The following is a 27300-nucleotide window of genomic DNA, read 5'->3' as shown; positions in this document are numbered from 1 at the left end:
TGGAGGTGCAGTGAACTGAGATCGCACCAAAGCACTCCAGCCTGGGTGACAGGAGCAAAAACTCTGTCTCCTCAGTGGGAGGCATAATAAAAAATAAAGAGAGCCCTTCCAACTAACTTAAGCCAAAAATACCCCAGAGAGGCCAGGCACAGTGGCTCACACCTGTAATCCCAGCACTTTGTGAGGCCGAGGTGGGAGGATCACTTGGGGTCAGGAGTTCAAGACCAGCCTGGCCAACATGGTGAAATCCCATTTCTACAGAAAATACAAAAATTAGCTGGGTGTGGTGGCATATGCTTGTAAGTAATCCCAACTACTTGGGAGGCAAAGGCAGGGAGGATTGCTTGAACCCAGGAGGTGGAGATTGCAGTGAGCTGAGATTGCACCATTGCACTCCAGGCTGGGCGACAGAGTGAGCCTCCATCTCAAAAAAGAAGAAAAAAACAAAACAACAACAACAAAAACCTCAAAAGCTCCAAGTCTTTAAACTAACTGTTACAAAATTTCTAATCCCTCCATTGGCAGATTTCCATACCATTTTCTATGCGTGGGTGTTTCCCCCGAAAGGGAACTTATTCAAAATAAATTTTAGAAATGATAATGGAGTGAACTCAAAGTTTCACAATTTAAGTATCAGGAAACCAGGCAGCTGTAAGAAATCTTTCAGTATTTCTGACTGGAAAAAAAACCCAACTTCCTCTTCCATGTTCTTCTCTGCATTATCAGCCTTAAAGGATGGGAGGCAATGTATATCTATATTGTTGGCCTAGAACAGTGCCTTGCACATAGCAGGTACTCAAAATGATCAGGTGTTTTCATGTGCGTCCTATGAGCCCTGTCTCCTTAATTTATATTTTCACCTGAATGATGCTCTCGCTGATAAAACAACCATACAGGAGGCTGGTAAAGTTTACAGGGAGACACTTCCAGCAGAGGTGGGGGAAAGTCCTTTGCAAAGTATTACTCAGGTAATTAACCAATAAGCAACTGATTGCCCCCAAGACAGTCACTAGAGCTGCTCGGATAGCAGCCAGTATAGGTGTCATCTTAGCAGTTACTGGAGACCACCCTTTCCCACCCCCAAGCAAGAAACAGTGCTAAAAAGCACAGAAATTCATTTCTAGAAGACAGCTTTAAGTGCTCAGCTTGATGGTGGATCTGCTGTGTCCTGAGCAGTTAGTCACTTAGTTCAGAAAATTACCAAGTGATAAAAGAAAATTAACTCGTGATTTCATTTTTAAAATGCTTGTTAAATGAACTATTTATTTGCTTTTAAGCACAGATGGTCTGCAACTTAACGACTTTTCAACTTTACGATGGTGCAAAAGCATTAGGCATTCAGTAAAAAGTGTACTTCAAGTACCCATACAACCATTTCATTTTTCACTTTTAATACAGTATTCAATAAATTACATGAGCTATTCAACACTTTATTATAAAATAGGCTTTGTGTCAGATGATTTTGCCCAACGGTAGCCTAATGTGAGTGTTTCGACCATGTTTAAGGTAGGTTAGGCTAATCTATGATGTTTAGTAGGTTAAGTGTATTAAATGCATCTTCTACTTTCAGTATTTTCAACTTATGATTGGGTTTATTGAGACACAGCATCATCGTAAGTTGACAGGCATTTGTAATTGAGCACCCACTACAAGTCCAAAGGTGGACAAGTAGAAAGAGTCAAAAAACATACCTACTATGCCTAATGGTACCACTTAACCAAGCCCGTGACTTTAGACAACCCCCTGAATCTTTTTCTTTATCTGTCCTTCTCCATCCTATAGGAGCCACAAGAGGTTCAAATGAAATTCGAGTTCAGGAAGACTTCAGAGCCCTGAACTAATGAAAGGTGCTAACACTTTCACCATCATCGCTAGGAAGAGCCAGAAAAGGTCTGAGGCTATCTCTGCTGTCAACATGACATTGATCAATATCCTGACTAATGATTGTGGTGGCCTTTCAATGTTAACACTCATCCATGCATCACTGAGATCATCAGTAGGAGTGAGCTTATAACAACGTTCCCTGCTGTGGGCATGTATACATTGTATCCTTATTTATAAAGTTAGTATGGGTTTGTACATGAATAATATGATTTAATTTTGTTAAGTTACAACTCCACATAGTCATGTGAACCAACTGGAATCTCAGATGTTTTTGGTGATTTATTTCTAAAAACAAATACTACAGATAGAAGTAAAAGGCTTTCAAAGTCATTGAACAGTGCTGGACCACTTTTCTGCTAAAAGAAAGCTATTGGAGGGGTGGGGCCGGGGCGGGATTACAAAGTTTCCACCTACCTTGGTAACACCAATAACTCTAAAATAATGTGGGCCTTCTGGATTGGGCCAACTACCTTTGCAGGAAACATCTTAACCACCCCACATCAAGACTTCTCTTCCAGTGATAAGTAGAGAAGAGCGGTGCTGAGTGGAGACTCATTTAGAACACTAAATGTGGATAACTCAGTGCTGGGTAACTTTACAATCAACAAAGCCTCTCAAATCCCCGTTCTAGAAACCACAACAGAAAGGGCCAGTAGGCTTCAAACACTTTAGGGACCAGCTCTATTTCTTCATCTCCCTATGTCCTCAGTTTTACATAGGGCAAGCTCACAGGAGCCCTTCATTCCTTCTTCCAACTAATCTCGAACTGAGCACCTACTATGTACCAGGCACTGGGGCTATCATTTTGGACAAGACAGATGAAGCGGTTTTCATGGAGCTTCCACTGTAATAGTGAATACAGACTATCAACCTGCAGACAAATCAATATAACTCTGACTGCTGCTATAAAGGAAATGTTGGCTAAATAAATGACCCAAGTGGTTTATCCCAAATCACAGCATATTAAATGATGGAAGAGGCCAAAACCCAAGTTTCCTCGCTCCTATTTTCTCTCCCCTTACATCTGCTGCCCTCTATCCTTCACTCAGCAAAAGGGCCACACATTTACATCCAAAGAGACCCAGTCACCAAAGACTCTATGATCTAATGAAATTTCTTCAGGCCTGAAAGCACTTACCTGCTTACCTCCAAATGAGAATGGAGGGACTAACTGGATCCCACCCTTTCCCAACAAAGCTTACTCTTACAGAGAAGGGCTTAGTAAGGTCTAGGCTCTTGCAGTGCCTATTCCCCAGGGCATGGCTTTAGGTGTTGGCTGTAGAGAGAAAACATCCCTGTAGCCCACCAGTTTATTGGCTAGTTCTTTAGGGCAAGTCAGACTACTGGGCCCTGCTTTGGGACAGCAAATCCCTCATGTATTTATTAAGCAGATTTACTAATAAGGTCAGATGGCTAAATCAGACATGGTAGTCTTAGGTTCAATATCACCAGGCTGCAAAGAACCAAGAAGCCTCGTTTATATGAATAGAAGTCACTGCAATAAATAACAGTAACATCGTTTATGAAATGTTTGGTATGTACTAGGGGCTCTGTGTGTACTAAACAGTCCCTGAGGTATACATGCTTTCTCAAAGATGAAGAAACCCAAACAGGGAATTTCAATAATCGGTCCCCTAAATATACAGCCAGAAAAGTGCAAGGCCTGGATTCTGAGCCGGCGAAGATGGGCGAATTTGGGATAATTAACACACACGGTTATACAAAGAAATGAAGATACAACCACTAGTTCACACGACAGGCAGGCTGTTGGAAAGTTACGAATGCACCGCAAGCAAAAGATGCCACCATGGGCCCAGAGAAAGCAGGAAAGTGGGAAGTGACTCTTAACGCCCTTCCCCCAAGGCGAAGGAAAGGCAACCCCTGAATTCTTAAAATAACTCTCGCTTCCTCTCAGCCGGCAAAAGCACCGGACTGCTCCTCCGCAGGCCGAAAGGCGCCGCAGCGGGAGGGTGAGCTCCAGCCTCCGCCGCAGACCCTCGACGTCACGCTCCTGCCCCGGGCCACCAGGGAGGGCAGCTGTCCGCGGGCCTCGAGAGGGCGCCGGCGGAGCCCCATCTCCCACTTCCAGGGGACCCAGGGTCCAGAGGGGAGACCAGATCGCACAATCCGAGGAGTTGTCTCCAGTATCCCTGCCGCGCGCCCGCTCCGCAAGGGCACGGGCTTCGCCGCCGTGCGCGCTGAGCGGCCGGAGCGGGGACAGCAGCCGGCCCTCGGGCCCTCGCCGGGAAGGACCCGCGGTGAGCCCGCCCCCGCGCCCGCACCTCCCACCGCTCCCCTGCGCGGCTCAGCCGCTGACACCTGCGGAGCCTCGGTCCCCGCACCCTGGCTCCCCCGGGGCCGGTCGCCCGCCGGCTGAAGACATCTGAGAGCCTTCGCCGCCGAGGCCCGGAGGCTGTGCGGCCAGGAAGCCGCCGCGGGCCGCGCCGATGCCCCCGGCCCCGAGTCGACCCTGCGCCCGGGACTCTGGCTAGTGGCACAGCCGCGGTCCCTGCACCCACGGCCCGCGTGCCCGCGCCCACACTTGGGTTCGCGCAGAGGACTCACCCGCTCGCGGTGAAAGTTTCGGGGTGGCGGAGCTCCACGGTGACTTGAGTTCAGAGCAGGGGGCGCGACGGGGCGGCCCAACAGGACCTGCGTAGGGGGAGGCTGCTGGCCGGGAACGCGGGACGCGCGGCGAGGGGCTGCTGGCGCGGGGCCGGGGTTGGCGCGGCCGCCCCGCTTGCCGCGGGCTGGAGGCTGCAGCGCGTCGGGCCCGGAGGCGCCACGGCCGGGGAGCGAGCGGCAGCGCGGCCCGGCGCGGCGGGAGAGGAACTGGCTGTCTCTGGGCTCGGTCGAGAGGTCCCAGCTACTTCCTGGTGCTCGGATTTGCATATTGAGCCCGGAGGGCGGGGAAGTGACCGTTTGGTCCCTGCCCAAGGTTTGGGTGTTTGGTGTGGCCGTCGCGCAGGGCTTTGAAGGCACAGAAACCTGGCGACTCAGTCTGCAGCTCCGGGGAGTGGAACAGCCTGGGCCAGCCTTCTACTGTAGGGACGGACGGAACGATCTCCGGAGGAGCCTGGGCTTCGCAGGCACATCGACGATACCTCTCGCGTCTCCTTTCCTTTCCTTCCGACCCATCCCCAAGGTGTCAGGAAGGGGGTGCTCCCGGGAGCGGAGGAGGTGCGCTCTGATGCCTTCCAACATTTGGGGTTCTCTAGAGAAAGGACGCGCGCGATATGCCAAGGTGATGCTCGGGGTCTCGTTGAGTTCTTAGTAATCATTACGAAGTAAGTTCCTTAAGGGTGTACAGGAGGCTGTTCAGGGCATTGATGTGGAAGGGGATGACATGGAGTCAAAGGGCCCGGCAGTTTCTCCGTTTCTCAAAGCCTCAGTTTCCTCCCAGGACAATGGATGTAAGGATGCCTATCTCGTGTACCTTTCTGTACAGGGCACGCACTGGCCGCATGCAGGAATGCTGGCGTTATTTCATTCCTGCTACAGCTGCATCCCAGCATGTAGGGCAGTGCTTGCACGTAGCAGGTGCCTGACCAGTGTTCGCTGAAAGAATGTGTGACCGCGTGCTTAAGCTCATGTTCAACTCAATAAATGCCACTTACAAATCCAAGATGTAAGATTAGGCTCGGTCAGTGGATACCCACTTCTACGCCAGATTATGTTCACTGGGATCCCAGCATTGCAGTACCTTGAAAAATTTACAAGGAAACAAATTGGACACTGTGGGAGACTTGGTCTTTGCATTAATAGCAAACATTTACAGAGGGCCTGATGGGCCAGACACTGCCCAAAGCACTTCCTTTCTCTCATTAACAATGTTCTGAAGAGGCTGGCCCCAGCTACAGAGCAATAAGTCAAAGCAGCTGCCTTGTGACACAGTCTGATACAGCAGTCATTTGTTACTAGGAAAGGAGTACTAAAGTTTGCATACTAATTCCTTAAAAGAAAAAAAGAAAGGTGGTTTATACCTGTGATGTTCACTGGTAGGTAGTCGTTAGTTTACTGCTGAAGAGAAGGGGTGGGTTACCCATGGGAAGGTGTGTGATTGAAACCTGTCAAGAATCCTATGGAGAAAAATTGAAAAATGAAAAAAAAAAAAAAGAAAAAAAAAAGAATCCTATGGAATAATTCACTACCTGAGGGCCTCTTGCCTGGACTTTTCTTAAGAATGACCTCTCAAATATATTCACCCTACATTAAAGTATCTGCTGCTGCTGAGGAATCCTTCAGATCCTGGCTAAACGTGTGTGGCTAATAAGAATAGGATTCAAAACGTTTGGTATTGGTTAATCTATCAGGAATATCTGTCAGTGTTTTTGGTAAGACATCTCTCAGGGTAAGGAACAAAGCATCATCAGGCAGACCTGAGCTTGCACCAGCTCCCCAACTCCCTAACTCCTCACGAAAGTGTCCTCACTAAGTTCATCTCTTCATTCTTATTTGGAAAAAAAAATACGATGCTAATTTCCACTTCTTAGGCTGCATTTATACTTGCTGAATACTTCATTCAATCATTCTCCGTATCTGTCTTTCCTTCTTAATGTCCCATAAAAGTTCTATTTCTCAGGAAAGTTTTATTTAAAGCTCCTATTGATAGGCAACTTTTTAAAGCATCTGTAGCATTTATGGTGTGCAACATTCTTTTAAGCTAGACCTAGGTAATTTTAAGCATTGTTTGCTCATGTTAGCCTTTTCTCCTCAACTACTGGTAAACTCCTTTTGGGAAGGCACTGCTTTTTATATTTATCTATTCCAGAAACTATGCTTCGCAACAAATTATGCTAAGCACCTCCCAGAAATTATGTTGGGTTATTTAAAATACTTCATTAGTATTGATTGATTGGTTAATTGATTGATTGACTGATTTATCTCACCTGTTTTCTCTCAATTGAGCACAGAAGGCAGTGATCAGAGGCAGGGTGCAAATCAACTAAGGCTCCTTGACAGAGTAGGTGGGCCTTTGAAGAAAGGAAGGAATACCATGGTCGGGACAAGAGAAGGAAGTATTGGAAATATGTTACGTACAGTGTATCCTCATTTTTGCAGATACCATGTTTGTGAATTTATCCACTTGCTAAAATTTATTTGTAACCCCAAAATCAATGCTTGAGGTGTTTTCCTAGTCACTCATAGCCACGCACATCCCAGAGCAGTAAAAATCTTGATTTGCCCCCCACACACCCTCCCGGCTATAGGGGGACAAGGCGATTCTCTGCCTTCCTGTATCCTTTTTGCTGTCCATTTAGTTTATGCTTTCCACACTTCTGTGCTTTTCGTTGGTGATTTTGCTGTTTAAAATGGCCCGCAAGTGACCGGGCGCAGTGGCTCATGCCTGTAATCCCAGCACTTTGGGAGGCCAAGGTGGGAGGATTGCTTGAGCTCAGGAGTTCAAGACCAGCCTGGGCAATATCGTGAGATCCCCTTCCCCGTAAAAAAATAAAAATAAAAAATAAATGGTCCCAAGCGTAGAGCTTACTAAAGTGCTATCTGTTGTTGCTAAGCACCAGAGGCTGTGGTGTGCCCACTGGAGAACCGTCCTGCAGGTAGGAGCTACTATGCTATTGGCTGTGAACTCAATGTAATGCATCAGCCATATATTAAATAAGGTGTCCATTAAACAGAAACACACACCATGTATGGTTATGTATTAATCATAATGTAATGAAAATGTTGTGTCCAGAGACTCACAGGAACCTAAGAAGCAGTGACTCGGTATTCGCTAATGCAGTGTTCACAGTGACTATAGAACGTAACTACCGCAAATAATGGGACATGACAGCATACAAGAGCATCCCATCATCCATTGTGGGAAAATGAAATATCTGACCCCTAGGAACTTCTTCATTAGCACCGCCATCATCATCTCAGGCGTGGTCATGGCGCTTAAGGCCACGACTGGTCATGCTGCTCACCTGTTCATGTCGGTCCACCAAATCATCTGTGCTGCAACCCATCCCACTGCCACTGTGTGGGTTGCCTCTGCTGCCTCTTCTACTCTTCTTACATCCAACTCTTGCAAACTTAGGCACAGACCTAACTACCAAGTAGCAAATAATACAGAGTAATGGTGCTCAACCCTGGCGGCACATTAGAATCACCTGAGCTGCTAAAATATCTCCATGCCCAGGCTCTACCTAGACCAGTTAAATCAAAGTCTTTGGGGGATGGGGATAGTGAGGGGAACCCCAATTATCAGAGACTGAAAACCTTGCCAGGTGGTTCCAATGAGCAGCCAAGTTTGGGAACCACTGGTGGAGTGTGCTCTGCCCTCCCCTAGCCTGAAGCTCACCTCTCTGAACAATGTCCACCTTCCTCAAGCCCTCACGCCCCCAGCTCCTCTGTCTTTAAGAGAGTAGCATGTGGCTGGGAGCAGTGGCTCACACCTGTAATCCCAGCACTTTGGGAGCCTGACGTGGGTGGATCACCTGAGGTCAGGAGTTTGAGACCAGCCTGGCCAACATAGTGAACCCTGTCTCTACTAAAAATACAAAAATTAGCTGGACGTGTTGGCTCACACCTGTAGTCCCAGTTACTCGGGAGGCTGAGGCAAGAGAATTGCTTGAACCCAGGTTGCAGTGAGCTGAGATCACGCCACTGCACTCCAGCCTGGACAACAGAGTGAGACTTGGTTTCAAAAAAAAAAAAAAAAAGTATCCAGGATATGTGCCTATGTGTGAGGGTAAAGTGGTAAGGATTGAGAATATTAAACCTGTATTTCTGAGGAAAATGGGTGACTTTAGCACAAGTGATTATAGATACAAGGAAATTAATAAAGAAAAACAGGGCCGGGCGCGCTGGCTCAAGCCTGTAATCCCAGCACTTTGGGAGGCCGAGACGGGCGGATCACGAGGTCAGGAGATCGAGACCATCCTGGCTGACACGGTGAAACCCCGTCTCTACTAAAAAAATACAAAAAACTAGCCGGGCGAGGTGGCGGGCGCCTGTAGTCCCAGCTACTCGGGAGACTGAGGCAGAAGAATGGTGCAAACCCCGGAGGCGGTGCTTGCAGTGAGCTGAGATCCGGCCACTGCACTCCAGCCTGGGCGGCCGAGCGAGACTCCGTCTCAAAAAAAAAAAAAATAAATAAAAAATAAAAAAAATAAAGAAAAACAGAAAAATTGCTAAGAATTATTTTAGGCTACAAAAAAATTTTAACAACTGTATAAAATATTATTTACACATAAATTGCCACAAGGCAGATTTTTTTAAAACACTTCTCCATTATTAACAGGTATTACATAGAGAAAGTATTTATGGTCAAGTAGGTTTGGCAACTTTTTGAGCTGAACCCAGTCTCACAAAGCTCCTTGTAGCACAGTGATGTCAAGGTCAATCTCCATGAAGGGGCTAAGTGTGTTTTTGTCCCAACTCATATACCCAGGTGATGGATTTGCTGAAAGCTGCACCTGGGACCAGCTGTCCAGCAGAAAACACAGCTATTAATGTGAATAGAGACCTCTCAGAGCCACCAAGCTGGCCGTTGTTTCATCATCACCCTAAACTTAATTCAGAAATGCTGAATGTTCATACACCGCAAGACAGCTGAGAATGGGCAGGAATGTCATGCATCACTGCCACCTGGCACTAGCAGAGCTCCTGGAACTGTGCTCGCTGATGTGCTGCTGCCTTGGCCACTGGCATAGGCATCACAGAAAAATAGTGGAGTTTTGTTTTGTTTTGTTTTGTGTGTGTGCACGTGCATGTGTTTTATTTATTTATTTATTTATTTATTTATTTATTTAGACAGAGTCTCACTCTGTCACCCAGACTGGAGTGCAATGGCACGACCTCGGCTCACCACAACCTCTGCCTCTCGGGTTCAAGCAATTCTCCTGCCTCAGCTTCCCAAGTAGCTGGGATTACAGGTGTGTGCCACCACGCCCAGGCTAATTTTTTTGTATTTTCAGTAGAGACAGGGTTTCACCATGTTAGCCAGGATGATCTCTAACTCCAGACCTTGTGACCCACCTGCCTTGGCCTCCCAAAGTGCTGGGATTACAATTATTATTTTTTGAGATGGAGTTTCACTCTTTTTGCCCAGGCTGGAGTGCAATGGCACAATCTCAGCTCAATGCAACTTCTGCCTCCCAGGTTCAAGCAATGCTCCTGCCTCAGCCTCCCAAGTAGCTGGGATTACAGGTGTGCGCCACTATTCCTGGCTAATTTTTTATCTTTAGTGAGACAGGGTTTCACCATGTTGGTCAGGCTGGTCTCAAACTCCTAACCTCAGGTGATCTGCCCGCCTTCGCCTCCCAAAGTGCTAGGATTACAAGTGTGAGCCACTGCACCTGGCTGACAGCAAAATAGTTTAAATCGTGAGCATGGAAGTGACACATGTAGGTGCCTACACTCCTTTCCCAGTATGAGGGCAAACCCAGCCTCCTTCATTGAGCTTTACATCACTCTGTGGGGATGGAGCTTGTCCAAAGTAACCTTTCATGATGAACTATCAGGGACCCTTCAGGGTCCAGTCAGGACCATTGCCTCTCATTTATTCCTTGACCATGTGAGCCAGACTATGTTTCCATTCACTCATCACCTCCTATGTGCCAAGAACAAGATGGGGTCCCATATTCAATTATACAAAAGCAGTTTGGTAACAGCCATCAGATGATGATGGAGCCAAATGAGGATGTTTGTGTAATACTGATAATGATTTTATGTTCTGGTAACATCGTCCGCCTTGTTTGATGTTGTATTGTTTTCATGTATGTATGCATCTGGTTTGGTAGCCATCTTGGATGTTCAGTTTCTGTCTATGAGTTTTTTTTTTTTTTTTTTGAGACGGAGTCTCGCTCTGTCGCCCAGGCTGGAGTGCAGTGGCCGGATCTCACCTCACTGCAAGCTCCGCCTCCCAGGTTTAAGCCATTCTCCTGCCTCAGCCTCCCGAGTAGCTGGGACTACAGGCGCCCACCACCTCGCCTGGCTAGATTTTTGTATTTTTAGTAGAGACAAGGTTTCACCATGTTAGCCAGGATGGTCTCGATCTCCTGACCTTGTGATCCACCCGTCTCGGCCTCCCAAAGTGCTGGCATTACAGGCTTGAGCCACCGCGCCCGGCCTATGGGTTGTGTGTGTGTGTGTGTGTGTGTGTGTGTGTGTGTGTGTGTTTGTTTTTGAGATGGAGTCTCACTCTGTTACCCAGGTTGGAGTGCTCTTGGCTCTCTGTAACCCTCACCTCACCTCTCAGGCTCACGTGACTCTCCAGCCTCAGTCTCATGAGTAGCTGGGATGACAGGCATGCACCATTATACACAGCTCATTTTTGTATTTTTAGTAGAGATGGAGTTTCACCTGTTGGCCAGGCTGGTCTCTAACTCCTGACCTTAAATGATCCACCTGTCTTGGCCTCCCAAAATGCTGGGATTATAGGCATGACCATTGCACCCAGCCTGTCTATGTATGTTGCCTCTGAATAAACTTCAAATGCTACTTCTAGTTTTTGGCTTGGTCGGAGGCATTGACTGAATCCCTCCTAGTTCTTAAGCCTCATAGCATGATGTAGTTATTACCACTTCTTGTATGTGGCCAGCATTGCTGTAAGACAAGAGATAGTTCACAGAAATCGATAGAGACCTCTCAGAGCCACCAAGCTGGTTGTTGTTTCATCGTCACCCTAAACTAAATTCAGAAATGCTGGACGTGCATACCCCATAAGACAGCTTGAATTATAGGTGAAAAGGTGTAGGTATGCTTTAATATGAACCTCGTCGGCTGGTTTTCCCAGACCCATAATATCATATGCCCAGCAACAGTGCTAAGGACGCCTTGATGGCTTCATTATAGTCACTTTCCATTTCTTACTTCCACCTCGAGAAAAGTCCAGAAAATGCAGAGCATTGCTCCAGGTGACTCAGTAAAATCTCAGCCACCCTCTATAAGGTAAAGCTCATCCCAGGGTGGGCTGTGGTTTTCTGACTCTGGGCACGTCCTTTCATTGATCTGAATGGTTTATGTGTGTCTGTTCCTCGGAAGTCCTGTTTATCTTGATTAGTTACTGTTAATCTCCAAGAATACTACTATCCTAAAAATACAACTGTCCTATGACATATAGTATTTGGTTCTTAGTTAGGGATTCTTCAGATCAGATTGTGGACAGGATGCAAAATTATAAATGGAAAAACTTGCACTCATAAAGTCAGAAAGGGAGCTATATTCATTTGCCTTCCAACCCAGCAAGAGTTTTGACTAAACTAATATGATTTTGAACCTGATTTACTTGCTTACATGACCCAAGGATGTCAGAAGAGGTTCTTTCTGTACCTGTGATTACTGGAAAAACTATACTCAACAGGACTCTGTTTGCTCATCTATAAAATGAGCCACATCTAGCTCTCACAGGTGCTGGGAAGGTAGCCAAGTGGCCCAGTGTTCCCAATCTAAGGAGAAAAGTGATGGTGTGAGGTGGAGGAGGAGGTGGAAGGAGGAGTAGGAGGTTGGCTAATATTATGAGTATACACAATATTGAGAGTATTTTGGGGTGGCTCAAGCCACAACAACAGACACCTTTATGCCTTTGTTTTCACTCACTGCCTTTCTTGACCTCCATCCTCACACAGCTGGGTCTTACCCATCTTTCAGGGACAGTGTAAATGCCACCTCACCAAGGAGGCCTTCTGCAGACACAGCACATCTCTTCCTTCCTTGAAATCCCACAGAAAGGTCAGGCACAATGACTTACACCTGTAATCTCAGCACTTTGGGTGGCAGAGGCAGGAGGATTCCTTGAGCTCAGGAATTGGAGACCAGCCTCGGCAATATGGCAAAACTCCATCTCTACAAAAAATACAAAAGGCCAGGTGCTGTGGCTCACACCTATAATCCCACCATTTTGGGAGGCCGAGGCAGGTGGATCACTTGAGGTCAGGAGTTCGAGACCAGTCTGGCCAACATGGTGAAACCCCATCTCTACTAAAAAATGCAAAACTTATTCGGACTTGGTGGCACATGCCTGTAATCCCAGCTACTCAGGAGGCTGAGGTAGGAGAATCCCTTGAACCCGGGAGGCAGAGGTTGCAATGAGCCGAGATCATGCCACTGCACTCCAGCCTGGGTGACACAGCGAGACTCTGACTCAAAAATAAATAAATAAATAAAAGAGAGAGAGAGAGAAAGAAAGAGAGAGAAGGAAGGAAGGAAGGAAGGATCTCATGGAAAGTGATGTCTAGTTCTTGTTGACACTTGTCAGTTTATACCTTTATTCTAGTATTGTTATTTATCTACACAGAGTTCTTATTACCAGATGGTGAACTCCTGAATGAGGATCTGGGCCTGTCTGTTTGGTTTCGTTTTGATTATTGTTTGTTACCCTAAGCATTCAGTGCATTGCACATAAGCAGAAGGTACTCAGAGCGAGTTTGCTAAATGAAAGATTAGTATGGTGTAAGGGGAAACGCCTACTGTGTTGGAACCCAGAGAAGCAATATTTTCCTTGGTTTGTGGTGAAAAACCTGCTAATGGTGATTGAGTCTTCAGTCTGCCTCAGGGGCTGGGCAAGTCACTTCTGTACATTTTATACACACACATAATTCTCACAGTAATCTTTGTGGAACGTGCTATTAACCCTGTCTTACTTTCAATGCAACTGAGTCACAGAAGGGTTAAGAAAGTTTCACGGCTGGGCGCGGTGGCTCAAGCCTGTAATCCCAGCACTTTGGGAGGCCGAGACGGGCAGATCACAAGGTCAGGAGATCGAGACCATCCTGGTTAACACGGTGAAACCCCATCTCTACTAAAAAATACAAAAAAAAAAAAACTAGCCGGGCGAGGTGGCGGGCGCCTGTAGTCCCAGCTACTCGGGAGGCTGAGCCAGGAGAATGGCGTAAACCTGGGAGGCGGAGCTTTCAGTGAGCTGAGATCTGGCCACTGCACTCCAGCCTGGGCGACAGAGCTAGACTCCGTCTCAAAAAAAAAAAAAAAAAAAAAAAAAGAAAGTTTCACAAGATCATACAGGTTACTCACAGCTAGTGAGTGATCGAGTCAAGATCTGACTATGGGCTTAACTGGCTAGGCCTGTGGCCTTTCTACTGTGCTGCCATGCTCCCTCTCCTCATCTCCTTCCATTGTACAGATTCTTCTGGAGCTTTCTGGGATGTTAACTACCTTGAGAGCACTCATACATAGGTCCTGTGTATTCCATAAAGTGGGAACTGTAGGAATATTAAGGCTCAACCCTAATACTTGTGGGCAATTTGTGAGAGTGAAAATGGAGGTCCAAATACCATGTGTCTCATCTATGTATATCAAGTGGCAAAGGTTTTGTTGTTGTTGTTCTTTTTTTTTGTTTTGTTTTGTTTTTTGTTTTTTCTTTTTGAGACGGAGTTTCACTCTGCATGATCTAAGCTCACTGCAACCTCCACCACCTGGGTTCGATTCTCCTGCCTCAGCTTCCTGAGTAGCTGGGATTACAGACGCCTGCCACTATGTCCTGCTAATTTTTGTATTTTTAGTAGAGATGGGGTGTCACCATGTTTAGCAGGCTGGCCTTGAACTCCTGACCTCAGGTTATTCACCCGCCTTGGCCTCCCAAAATGCTGGGTACAGGCATGAGCCATCACGACCAGCCTTCAAGTAACAAAATATTAAATAAAATATGGTCTATCATTCTACTTGGACAATGTACCTTTTTTTTTTTTTTTTTAGATGGAATCTCACGCCCACCGCCCAGGCTGGAGTACAGTGGTGCAATCACTGCTCACTGCGGCCTCAACCTCCTGGGCTTAAGTGATTCTCCCACCTCAGCCTCCCAAGTAGCTGGGACTACAGGTGCATGTCACACATCACTAGGCCCAGCTAATTTTTGTATTTTTTGCAGAAACTGGGTTTCACCATTTTGCCCAGGCTAGTCTTCAACTCCTGGGCTCAAGTGATCTGCCTGCCTCAGCCTCCCAAAGTGCTGGGATTACAAGCATGAGCCACTGCCCAGCCTTAAATGTACCTTTGTATTAGTTAAGGCTCTCCAAAGAAACAGAATCCATAGGAGATATCTCTGTATCTATCTGTCTATTCAAAAGAGAGAGATTTATTCTAAGGAAGTGACTCATGTGATTTTGGGGGTAGTGAGTCTGGCATCTACCAGGCAGGCTAGCAAGCTGGAGACCCAAGGCTGAGTTGATGTTGCAACTCAAGTTCAGAGGCAGTCTACTGACAGAATTCCCTCTTCGCCGGGCGCGGTGGCTCAAGCCTGTAATCCCAGCACTTTGGGAGGCCGAGACGGGTGGATCACAAGGTCAGGAGATCGAGACCATCCTGGCTAACACAGTGAAACCCCGTCTCTACTAAAAAATACAAAAAACTAGCCGGGCGAGCTGGCGGGCGCCTGTGGTCCCAGCTACTCGGGAGGCTGAGGCAGGAGAATGGCGTGAACCCGGGAGGCGGAGCTTGCAGTGAGCTGAGATCAGGCCACTGCACTCCAGCCTGGGCGACAGAGCGAGACTCCGTCTCAAAAAAAAAAAAAAAAAAAAAAAAAAAAAAAAAAAATTCCCTCTTCATAGAATCTCAGTCTTTTTCTCTTAAAACCTTCAGCTGATTGGATTGTACCATGTTATGCAGGGTAATCTGCCTTATTTAATATTTACTGTATTAAATGTTAATCTCATCTACAAAATACCTGGTCAGCCCACAAATACATGGTCAGGGACTTTGGGGTTTGTGGTGCATAGAGCATGGCCTGGGAAGAAGGTTCATGAGCTCCAGAAGAACACAAATCCACAGACTCCTCTCCTGACAGGAGGGCCTACGCAGAGCAGGGCCCTTTATGATGTAGCGAATGGGGCCGGGCTTCTTCTTGTAAGCTCCAGGAATGGAACACATTCATGCCAGCTCTCTTGTTGGGCATGAGAACCTGAGATTCCAAGAGCTTCGATGACATGCCTCAGGGACTCAGCTCATTCGGCTCAGGGCAAGCACCACCACTGCCATTTTTACAGGTTAAAAATGATTGAACATTGGCAAATGTACATGGTTCAACATAGTACAAAAGTATTGTGCTTAATGCCAAATTTATTTTTATTATAAATACAGGCCAGTCTTTGAATCAGCTCCCTGAGAAACAAAACAAAAATAAAATCTTAACAAAAGTAGACTGAAGATGAAATGCGATTACTATGTAATCTGTGTTGGAGCTTAGTAAATGAAAAATTAACTGGACCAATAGAGATGCAGTCAGGAACATAGAAACACAACTTCTGACTTGGTTTAAACTCCTACCTGTTACTTTTTCTGGTCTTGGTGGGCTTTAAGCCTGGTTGGGGCCACACAGATGGAGTTTGTTTAAGTGGTTGGAATGCTTGGACTGGAAAGAAACAACGAGTAAGATGGTGGTTGTAATAATATTGGGGCAAAAGGGACTAATTTTTACAAATTATTTTAGAATGTATTATTTCAATAATCTTGATAAATCGGCCGGGCGCGGTGGCTCAAGCCTGTAATCCCAGCACTTTGGGAGGCCGAGGCGGGCGGATCACAAGGTCAGGAGATCGAGACCACAGTGAAACCCCGTCTCTACTAAAAATACAAAAAATTAGCCGGGCGCGGTGGCGGGCGCCTGTAGTCCCAGCTACTCAGGAGGCTGAGGCAGGAGAATGGCGGGAACCCGGGAGGCGGAGCTTGCAGTGAGCCGAGATCGCGCCACTGCACTCCAGCCTGGGCAACAGCGTGAGACTCCGTCTCAAAAAAAAAAAAAAAAAAATCTTGATAAATCTACAAGGCTGAGAGGGTGGATGTGATTTCCACTCAGTTTTTCAACAAGGGAGAAAGTAACTAATATTTATTGTGTGATAGGTATCATCCAAGGGGCATTACATGTATGTCATTTAATCCTCAAAGCCACACCAGTGTGGCTACTCTGTCCCTCATTTTACAGATGAAATGATAAGACTTGCTCAAGGTCACACAGCTGGTGAATGAGAAGCTGCACCTCAATTCAGGCCTCCTGAGCCAGAACCAGGGTGCTTCCCAGCAGTCTCTGTGCCATCGTTCAAAGACGAACCACCTCATCTGTCATTTCTTTACCTCACATGCACATGGCACATGGCCACATCCCAAGTCTGGGTTTCACAGGCACATTCAAGAGGATCCTGAGCTTTTAAAGTTGAGGACAGACCCTTGCCCATCTTTACATTCCTGTGCCTGGCTCGGTGCCAGGCACAAAAGATGTCCAGTGAATGTCTGTTAGATGAATGCATTTTTCAGTGTATTAAAGATTAATTTTATAAACAAAGTAATTTTATGGTTTTATAAATTGATTAAAGCCTAAGTTCCCTAGGGTGTCAGTCAGCCACAAAAATAACCTTTCTTTGAGTAAAAGAATGTTGTATAGGAATTATAAGATGTCAGTGCTGGCCCTAGCTCCACCATGTATTAGCTATGAAACCCAGATTTGCTCATTTTTAAGAGGAGGGGTTGGTCCAGATGGCATCCGTAGTAACCTCCAGGTCTCAAATGCTATACTTCTTAGAGGAACACTGAGTGTAAGGGCTTTCAATGCCAGTTCAGGGAATTTTACCTAAGAAAATGATTCACTGTGCCCTGGAGCAATGAATTGGGCAGTGTAAAGCAGTAATTTTGCTTAGGCCAATTCGGAAGCTGCTTTTCAATAAGGAAAAACACTTGAGGGGCATCTGCATACAAAAGCAGTGGCAAGAAGATTGCCAGGATGAAGAAACTTAAACCTCCACCATCTTTTATGAGCCATTCCAACTAGATACCTGTGCTAAACAAAAGAAGATCTTACAGGGACTAGAAAACTAACATGACATCTTCTAAAGTTCCTTTAAGAACATTTTGTGATCTGAACCTGAAAACTTAGAATACTGCTAAAATATATAGCTGAATAAGGTACATTTCTGGTAAAGTATAAATAGTTGTAGGAGAGTATTTTTCAATTGTAACTTATCCCTTTGGCAGTACCCAGTTTTCAACCCTAAGAGAAAGTCGTCCCAGAGAGATGGGCTCAGGAAATGATTGAGAACTAATCAAATAAACTATAGTAATCAAATACCTTAGGCTAAACACAGATTCAGGGGAAAAAATTCAAATTTTAGGACAATGTATTAAAATAAATTAAAGAGGCTATACTATATATGTATATGTAGATATACACATATACATTCATGTGTGATGATATATGTATCACTTAGGTATGGAAACAGGAATAAGAAATGGGAGCGCCTGAGAAGGCTCTATTGGAAACAGCTGGAGGCTTCAGACTAAATTTCTGAGCAGTAGGTTTTAAGTCCAAGGCAGTAATTGGCAAAGTTCTTCTGTCAAGAAGCAGAGAATTCCAAGAGACTACATGTTTTCAGAAAATTGGATTGTTTCCAGCTTTTTCATTAATTTACACATTTTGCATGCCTGGCATTGTACTAATCGACCTGTGGCCTAGCCAACATAAACAATGTTGAATTGGCTAATAACTAGCTATAGGGTTGGTGATAAAATGGACGTAAGTGAAAGCTACAAATATCAGCCAGGCTCTGTGGTTCACGTCTGTAATCCCAGTATTTGTACTCAGGAGGCTGAGGTGGGAGGATCCCTTAAGCCCAGAAGTTCAAGACCAGGCTAGGCAACACGGCAAAACCCATGTCTACTAAAAATAGAAAAATTAGCCAGGTGTGGTGGCACAGGCCTGTAGTGCAAGCTACTCGGGTGGCTGAGGTGGGAGGATCACTTGAGTCCAGGAAGTGGAGGTTACAGTGAGCCGAGGTCACGACACTGTACTCTAGCCTGGGTGTCAGAGCAAGACTCTGGAAAAAAAAAAAAAAAAAAAAAAGAAAGAAGAAAGAAAAGAAAGAAGGAAAGAAGGAAAGAAAGAAAGGAAGAAAGGAAGCTACAAATGTCAGGGATCCTTTCTGTACATAATTATTCTGCATTTGCCACACAAACCTCTTAGATGTCACCTCTTTTTAATATAAGCTTCATCTGCATGAAGCTGTGATCTAATTGGGGGGATACTGTGATTCCTCTTACAGACTGAAATAATCTGTATAATACAACAATTTATTTTTTTCTTTCCAATAAAAATAGTCAAGTTTTGTTGCCATTTTTCACTTTAATGTCATAACTAGAGAACCAGAGAGCCAAGAAAGTACAGGAGAAGGAGCACAGCGGCTGCCGCCACAGCTGGAAGGATACTGGGTGCTTCACATGCTCGTTTTATGTTTATTCTCACTATAAAGAAATCGAGATGCAGAGATGTAAAATATCTTCATCTAATATCATTAAACTAGCAAATCTGTGGTTCTGGGATGGAATATAGCCTTTTTTTTTTTTTTTTTTTTTTTTTTTTTTTTTTTGAGACAGAGTCTCGCCCTGTCACCCAGGCTGGAGTGTAATGGTGAGATCTCAGCTCACTGCAACCTCTGCCTCCTGCATTCAAGCGATTCTCCTGTCTCAGCCTCCCGAGTAGCTGGGATTACAGGTGTGTGCCACCACGCCTGGCTCAGTTTTGCATTTTTAGTAGAGACAGGATTTCACCATGTTGGCCAGGCTGGTCTTGAACTCCTGACCTCATGATCCATCGCCTCGGCCTCCCAAAGTGCTGGGATTACAGGCGTGAGGCACCGCCTCAGCTTTTTTTTTTTTTTTTTTTTTTTAAAGCGACAGGATCCCAGCCTGGGCAACATGGTGAAACCCTGTCTCTACTAAAAATACAAAACATTAGCTAGGCACGTTAGCGTGCTCCTGCAGTCCAGCTACCCAGGAAGCTGAGGTGGGAGAACTACTTGAGCCTGGGTGGTTGAGGCTGCAGTAAGCTGTGATCATGCCACTGCACTGCAGCCTGGGTGACACAGTGAGACTCTGACTCAAAAAAAAAAAAAAAAAAAAGAGAGAGAAGAGAGAGAGAGAGAGAGAAAGACACACAGGATATTGCTCTGCTGCACAGGCTGGAGTGCAGTGACATGGTGACTGGTTCACTGCAACCTTCAACTCCCAGGCTCAAGCAGTCCTCCTGCTCAGGTTCCTAAGTAGCTAGGACTACATGCATGTGCCACCATGCCTGACTAATTTTTGTAGAGGCCGGGTCTTGCTATGTTGCTCAAGCTGGTCTCAAGCTCCTGGGCTCAAGCTGTCCTACCACCTTGGCCTTCTGAAGTGCTGGGCGTACAGGCGTGAGCCACCAATGCCTTTTTGACCCCAGAGCTGATGATCCTCCGGTCACCACACGCTTGCTTTTTTTCATTACCTGCCAACCACAATACTTGCTCTGTGTTGTTGTATTTCCTTCTCACACAATGATTTGTAATTGGTATTGTTAATTCCTAGGTCGCAGATGAGGAAGTAAAGCTCAGAGAAGTAACTTGCCAAATATCACACAGCCAGTAATTGTCAGGAAAAATAATTCTCAATTCCTGTATTGCCTCTGTGTAATATATTAATATCTACAGTCAAATGTTTAATCACAGTGAACTGATTATGTATTCATCCTTTATCCTATGGATTAGAGTGGTAAATGTAACTTTCTGGTATGAAATAAAATGCTTAAGAAATGTGAGAACACTTGTGAAAGTGAAGTGCAATCTGATTTGTTAGTGTTTTCTAATAGTCTCTGTCATCATCAGTAGCTAAAGAAACCACAAATTTAATTCTTTAAGCAAAACCAAAATAATAATTCACTAATTTGTTAAGTATTTCTTCTTTCTGTACATATTAGCTGACTTTTGTCCTATTCTTGCAAATCCTCTACCATTTTGACTGGTAGCCCAGTAAGCTGTTGCTTATTTATCTGATGATTCTCTCACCATTCTAATTGGGAAGAAATAGAAAATCATTTCAAAATTGATATGAGAACTCTGAGTAAAATAACATGTTACCAAAACAAAAGTATATACCTTTTAGCTTTTTAGAGAAGTACCTATTTTCCCATTAAAAACAAAAAGGAATAGCCAAAACCAATGTCGAGTGGGTGTGAAGCTGGGCGCGGTAGCTCACTCCTGTAATCCCAGCACTTTGGGAGGCTGAGGCGAGAGGATCACCTGAGGTCAGGAGTTCGAGACCAGCCTGGCCAACATGGTGAAACCAACCCCATCTCTATTAAAAATACAAAAATTAGTCAAGCGTGGTGGTGTGCACCTGTAGTCCCAGCTACTCAGAAGGCTGAGGCAGGAGAATTGCTTGAACCCAGGAGGCAGAGGTTGCAGTAAGCTGAGATCATGTCGCTGCACTCCATCCTGGGTGACAGAGTGAGACCCTATCTCAATAGTAATAATAATAATAAAGAGTGGGAGTGAGAGGTGAAGAGAGTACAAATGAACAAAAATCAATAAAAAGAAGATTTACACTCTAAAATAAAAATCTAGTTTGCAGGCATTTTATCAGAAATAGTATCCTTCAACAGTGCCTTTAAAATTATTTCTTTTTGTGCAAAATTGCAACTATAATTATAATGTTTTAGTCTTTGGCTAAAGTGTGGTTGCCTTTGCATCTCTTGCAGGGCCAAAAGAAAAAATTAGAAGCATTGGAAAAACTGCATAGCGACTACAGGATGTCCTGTTGCATTTATCTGAGTAGACAGACCTGTGACTCACTATAAAACTTGACATGTCGGAAATGGTTTTATTGTGCATGGTACTTTTCTCTTCATAAATATTAAACACATAGATTTGAGGATAACAAGCTATATTTGTCCAAATACAAAGGTGTCTGCTATAATTCTTTTTGAAGTGAGAAGTTAATTCTATGCAATGATAACTCAGAAAGTATACACAGCATCCAGTCAAGCCTTGTCTCAGAACTCTCAGAAACTCTGGTAATTACCCCTTCTTAAGTAGATGATAATAAATGATATGAGGAAGATGTCTCTTGATTAAATTGATTTATTTTACCATTGTTTGGCAAAGTTGGGGTAGCACTCTCTCTATTGAAAAACCTCTTTAGCCTTGAGCCATACGAAAGTGATGCATTGCAAAAACTCACCAGTAATCTAATAATAATAAGAAGAGCAGCTTCACATGAAAAGGGATGGCAGCCGGGCGCGGTGGCTCAAGCCTGTAATCCCAGCACTTTGGGAGGCCGAGACGGGCGGATCACGAGGTCAGGAGATCGAGACCATCCTGGCTAATATGGTGAAACCCCGTCTCTACTAAAAATACAAAAAAACTAGCCGGGCGAGGTGGTGGGCGCCTGTAGTCCCAGCTACTCGGGAGGCTGAGGCAGGAGAATGGCGTAAACCCGGGAGGCGGAGCTTGCAGTGAGCTGAGATCCGGCCACTGCACTCCAGCCTGGGCGAGAAAGCGAGACTCCGTCTCAAAAAAAAAAAAAAAAAAAAAAAAGAAAAGGGATGGCAACACTTTCTCATTGTGATAAAGCAAAACAAATTCCATGCATTCCATTTTCTGAATCCTTAAAAAAAAAACAACAAAATAAAATGAAGAACACATATATCTGTTCTCTTCCTCTTTTTTTTTTCTGAGACAGGACCTTGCTCTGTTGCCCAGACTGGAGTGCAATGGTGCAGTCATAGCTCACTGCAGCTTCCAACTCCCAGGCTCAAGCGATCATCTGGCCTCAGCCTGCCGAGTAGCTGGGACTACAGGTGGGCACCACCACACCCAGCTATTTTTGTTTACTTTAAATTTAATTTATTTTGTGGTGGTTGTTTTGGTTTTTTTGTAGAGACATTGTCTCCCTATGTTGCCCAGACTGGTCTCAAACTCCTGACTTCAAGTGATCCTCCTGTGAAATGCTGGGATTACAGGTGTGAGCCATTGTACTGGGCTGCTTTCTTCCCTCCCCTCCCCTCCCCTCCCTTCTCCTCCCCTCCTCTTCCATCCCTTCCCTCTCCCCTCCTCTTCCATCCCTTCCCTCTCCCCTCCCCTTCCCTCTTCCCTTTCTTTCTTTCTTTTTTTTGTTGAAAGGTAATCTCATTCTGTCACCCAGGCTGAAGTGCTGTGGTGCGATCTCGGCTCACTGCAACCTCCACCTCCCAGGTTCAAGTGATTCTCCTGCCTCAGCCTCCCAAGTAGCTGGGATTACAGGCACATGCCACCACGCCTGGCTAATTTTTTTATTTTTAGTAGAGACAGGGTTTCGCCTATTGGCCAGGCTGGTCTCAAACTAGTGACCTCAAGTGATCTGCCCACCTTGGCCTCCCAAAGTGCTGGGATTACAGATGTGAGCCACTGTGCCCAGCCTCTTTCTTGTTTTTTTTTTTTTTTTTTTTTTTTTTGAGACGGAGTCTCGCTCTGTCGCCCAGGCTGGAGTGCAGTGGCGCAATCTTGGCTCACTGCAAGCTCCGCCTTCCGGGTTCACGCCATTCTCCTGCCTCAGCCTCCTGAGTAGCTGGGACTACAGACGCCCGCCACCGCGCCCGGCTAATTTTTTTGTATTTTTAGTAGAGACGGGGTTTCACTGTGGTCTCGATCTCCTGACCTTGTGATCCGCCCGCCTCGGCCTCCCAAAGTGCTGGGATTACAGGTGTGAGCCACCGTGCCCGGCTCTTTCTTGTTTTTTTAATATTGGTTTACACCATCTGATTTAGGAAGCCTAAAATGTCTCCGCTGCATAAATGCTTCCCAATTACGTTAGCTCAAATGATCTTTTTCCTTTCAGTGTACATTTATTGCCAAACAAGTCTTAAAAAAAGAAAAAGAAACCAACAATTTAACAAAGAAAGACTTCCCTTAGTCACTGGGATTGTTAAATGATAATATTTGGCCCTAGTTTCTTCCATTTTTCATCCTTATGCAAACAAATATTGGCATATTTGTGTATGTGTGTGTGTGTGTATCTGTACAGGTATGTGTGTGTATGTAGAGTATGTGTTTAGGTGTGTAGGGATGGTATTTGTATGTGTGTAGGTATATGGTATTTTGTGTGCAAATACAGGTATGTGTGCAGAGCTGTGTGTATGGAGTGTGTGTACAGGGATATATATACACACAGATAGGTATAGAATACCTGTGTGAATAAGGGTGTGTGTGTGCAGGGCTGTGTTGTGTGTAAGGGTGTTTGTGTGTATGCAGGAGTTCTGGCATGCAAGGATGTATGTGGGAGGTGTTATATGAGTGTATGTAGGTTTGAGTGCATGCAGATACCAGTGTATGTGTGTAGGGATGTGTGTGTGTGTGTGTGTGTGTGTGTGTGTAGAGTGTAATGTCTGGGAAAGAAGTTTTGAAAAGTGGGCCAGCCATGGGAAGGGATTGAGGTGAAATTAGAAAATAAAGGTGACAGTTGGGAGGCCAGATTGTGCAGAGTCTTCCATACTGAGGCAAGGAGTTGACATGCCATTTAATGAGCAGTGGAGAGTCACTGCTGGTGGCTGGCAGGGGCAGGGAGGGGACTGATTATCAGAATTGTCATGAGGCAACACTAGGGTTGCACTATTCCTGGGCATTGAGGGTTTGGATTTCATGGGGTTGGGGTTCATATGGCCTGAGGATTAAATTACATGCTACACATAAAGGACTTACTGTAGCTTGGCTCATGGGAACTTCTCCAAGGAGAAGGAGAGGAGGTAGAAGGGAAGAGGATAAAATACAGGGACTTGCAAGGAATGCTTCACTTGGGTAGAGAAAGGAACTTTGCATTCTGTTTTCAACCTTTCAAACCATTCCTACTGTGTCTAATTCAGCCTCAGAGTCTGAATGCCTCCAGTCTGCATGGAATAATACTCTCAACATAACGCATACTTGAGGAACTCCGGAAGGGAAGGAAATGCCCTTCTATTCACGTGGGATGGCACTCGCTGCCCATCTTGGGTGGAGTGTTGTCCACTCAGACTTTGTCTTCCAGCCATGGCAGGTGAGGGGCGGCTCACTGATGGGGGGAGGAGATGCAAATACATCTGCACAACAAAGAGCCCAGCTCCACAACTCCACATCAGCCCTGTGTGCAAAATGAAATAGAAAGAATGACAGCTGTGTGACCTGTCGTATCAGGATAAGGATAGGGGAGTGTTTGTCCATAGGAAACGGGCTGTAGTTCCTCTGATTTCTACCTTATGCTCTTATAGCAGTTACTTTCTCTTTTACCTATTGTTATGGACTGAATGTTTGTGTTACCTCAAAGCTCATATATTAAAATCCTAACCCCAGTGTAATGGTATTAGGAGGTGGGGCCTGGGAAGGTGATTAGGTAATGAGGGTGGAGCCCTCATCAATGGGATTAGTGCCCTGATGAAAGAAACCTCACTATGTGCAGTGGTTCACTCCTGTAATCCCAGTACTTTGGGAGGCCGAGGCAGAAGGATTGCTTGATCCCAGGAGTTCAAGCGCAGCCTGGGCAACATAGTGAGACCTTGGCTCTACAGAAAAATCATAAAATGAGGCAGGATGATTGCTTGAGCCCAGGAGGTCGAGGTTGCAGTGAGCCATGATTGTGCCACTGCACTCCCACCTGGATGACCAGAACAAGACTTTGCTTCAGAAAAAAAAGAAAGAAAGAAAGAAAAGAAGAAAAGAAAAGAGAGAGACCTCAGAGCTCTCTCTCTCCCTCTTTCTGCCAAGTGAGGACACAGCAAGAAGACTGAAGTCTGCAACCCAGAAGAGGGCCCTTACCAGAACCTGACCTTTGATCTCAGACACTCCTTGATCTCAGACCTTCAGCCTCCAGAACAGTGAGAAATTAATTTTTGTTGTTTTTAAACTTCCCAGTGTATGGTCATTTGTTATAGCAGCCTCAACTGAGTGAGACACACTGTATACCTATACACAGGAATAATACATTGTGCCACACATTTCTTTTTTTCACCTGTCTTTTATCCCAATTCCTCTGCTGGGCTAATGAGTATTCTTGCAGAAGTTGGTGCATCCTAGAGGCAAGGTGCCTAAGGATTTGCACACATTATCTCTTTTTCATTCCCATATTTATTCAACATGAAGTTATTGTTGAATGTTTGCCGTGTGCCAAGTGCTCTGACAGGTAGAAATGATCCTTGTTTTGCAGCAGAGGAAATGAAATGTAGATGAGATTGAGCCACTTGCCCCTAACAACACAGCTGGCAGGTGGGAGCGTAGCTCACAGCCCAGCTTGTCCACTGAGCACTCCCCCATCCCACCCCACCCCCAGCCTGGTCAGCTGACCTGATGCACAGAAACTTTGTGAAAAATCTGTCCTGACAAACAAAAATTAGCCTTGGCCAGAAGATGAAATAACACACTTCCAGACTTGTATTATCCAGTGTGAAATGCAAATAAATGTGGTGACATCCCCAAACAAGACACCTCTGCAGCTGCCTTTATAACATTATGTAACATAATGTTATAGGGTAACATTCTCTACCCTACATATTGCCTCCTTAGGATACAGAAACCCAAGAGGGAGGGAATACTCTTTGGTCTTTTTCAAACAGCTTGACACAAGGAGAAAAGAGAGACTAGGAAAGAAAAAAAACAAAGTATCTGGTTAACCATCAAATGACGCTATAAATTCATTAGAAGATAATTTTTTTCTAAAAATAACTTTCTGGTTGACTTTGAGGTTGCTGACATGTTTCAGTCTATTGAATAGTAGTTTCTAAAAAAAAGTGAGATGAAAATAAATGAAGAAGAAATGTTGTTTCTGATCTGGTTTAAATGTTTTTTAAAAAGTGAAACTTTGGATTAAATGTAGAACTGGCAATACTGTGCAACAAGAAAGACAATTTTTGAGAACTTGAACTCTCTCAGTACTGTATCTGCTTAGCTTTAGGGTCAAATAATAAATTTTTAATAAATTAACAAATTCTAAAAGGACGCTTTTCAGGATATTAAAAGTAAATTTATTTATTTATTTATTTATTTATTTATTTATTTATTTATTTATATTTTTTGAGACAGAGTTTCACTCTTTTGCCCAGGCTGGAGTGCAGTGGTGTGATCATGGCTCACTGCAACCTCTACATCCTGGGCTCAAGCAATCCTCCCACCTCAGCCCCCCAAGTAACGGGGACTACAGGTGTGCGCCACCATGCCCAACTAATTTTTTAATTTTCAGTTGCCAGGTTCGTCTCAAACTCCTGAGCTCAAGCGATCTGCCTGCTTCAGCCTCCCAATGTGCTGGGATTACAGGCGTGAGCTACCGCGCCTGGCCAAAAGTAAAATTTAAAATTATAAGTTGACTATAACCACATTATAAATACTATGGTAAATAAAGCCTCCGCTGGCCTGGGGGTGTCGTGGAAGGGAAAGAGGTCATGAATTGAGGGTGAGCTCGGCCCACTGCACAGTTTAGACTGGGCTCCCCACTCACCGGGGTGCATGGGAATCATGATCTTGTTTGTTTCTTAATTTTTGTTATTGTTTGTTTCTTTTAAGCCTAAATCCTCTTGATTTAGAACACATAGACTTTTGCCAAATTGCGTGCTGATTTTTCTGGTAAACCAAATGTTATAGGCTGAGTAATGTCTGACTAAAATTCCTATGTTGAAGTCTAACCCCTAGTACCTCGGAATATGACCATATTTGGAGAAATGGCCCAGTCTGT

The 27300-nt window shown here is 45.0% G+C and overlaps 1 protein-coding gene across 2 annotated transcripts in view; it reads right to left on the bottom strand.

The window, feature by feature from the left end:
* LYN (LYN proto-oncogene, Src family tyrosine kinase) overlaps window positions 1-4718 on the bottom strand; it is a 138636-nt gene extending 133918 nt beyond the window's left edge. For both annotated transcript variants that reach the window (XM_001087049.5, XM_015145385.3), the window contains exon 1: window positions 4450-4718. The gene's annotated coding sequence lies outside the window, so the exon portion shown is untranslated. The remainder of the gene's footprint in view (window positions 1-4449) is intronic.
* Between the last annotated feature and the right edge of the window lie 22582 nt (window positions 4719-27300).

The sequence above is a fragment of the Macaca mulatta genome, chromosome 8 (genome assembly GCF_049350105.2).
Source record: "Macaca mulatta isolate MMU2019108-1 chromosome 8, T2T-MMU8v2.0, whole genome shotgun sequence".
Taxonomy (NCBI): Eukaryota; Metazoa; Chordata; class Mammalia; order Primates; family Cercopithecidae; genus Macaca; species Macaca mulatta.
Note: the sequence above shows the minus strand (reverse complement) of the source record. Positions and strands in the feature narration are given on the sequence as shown.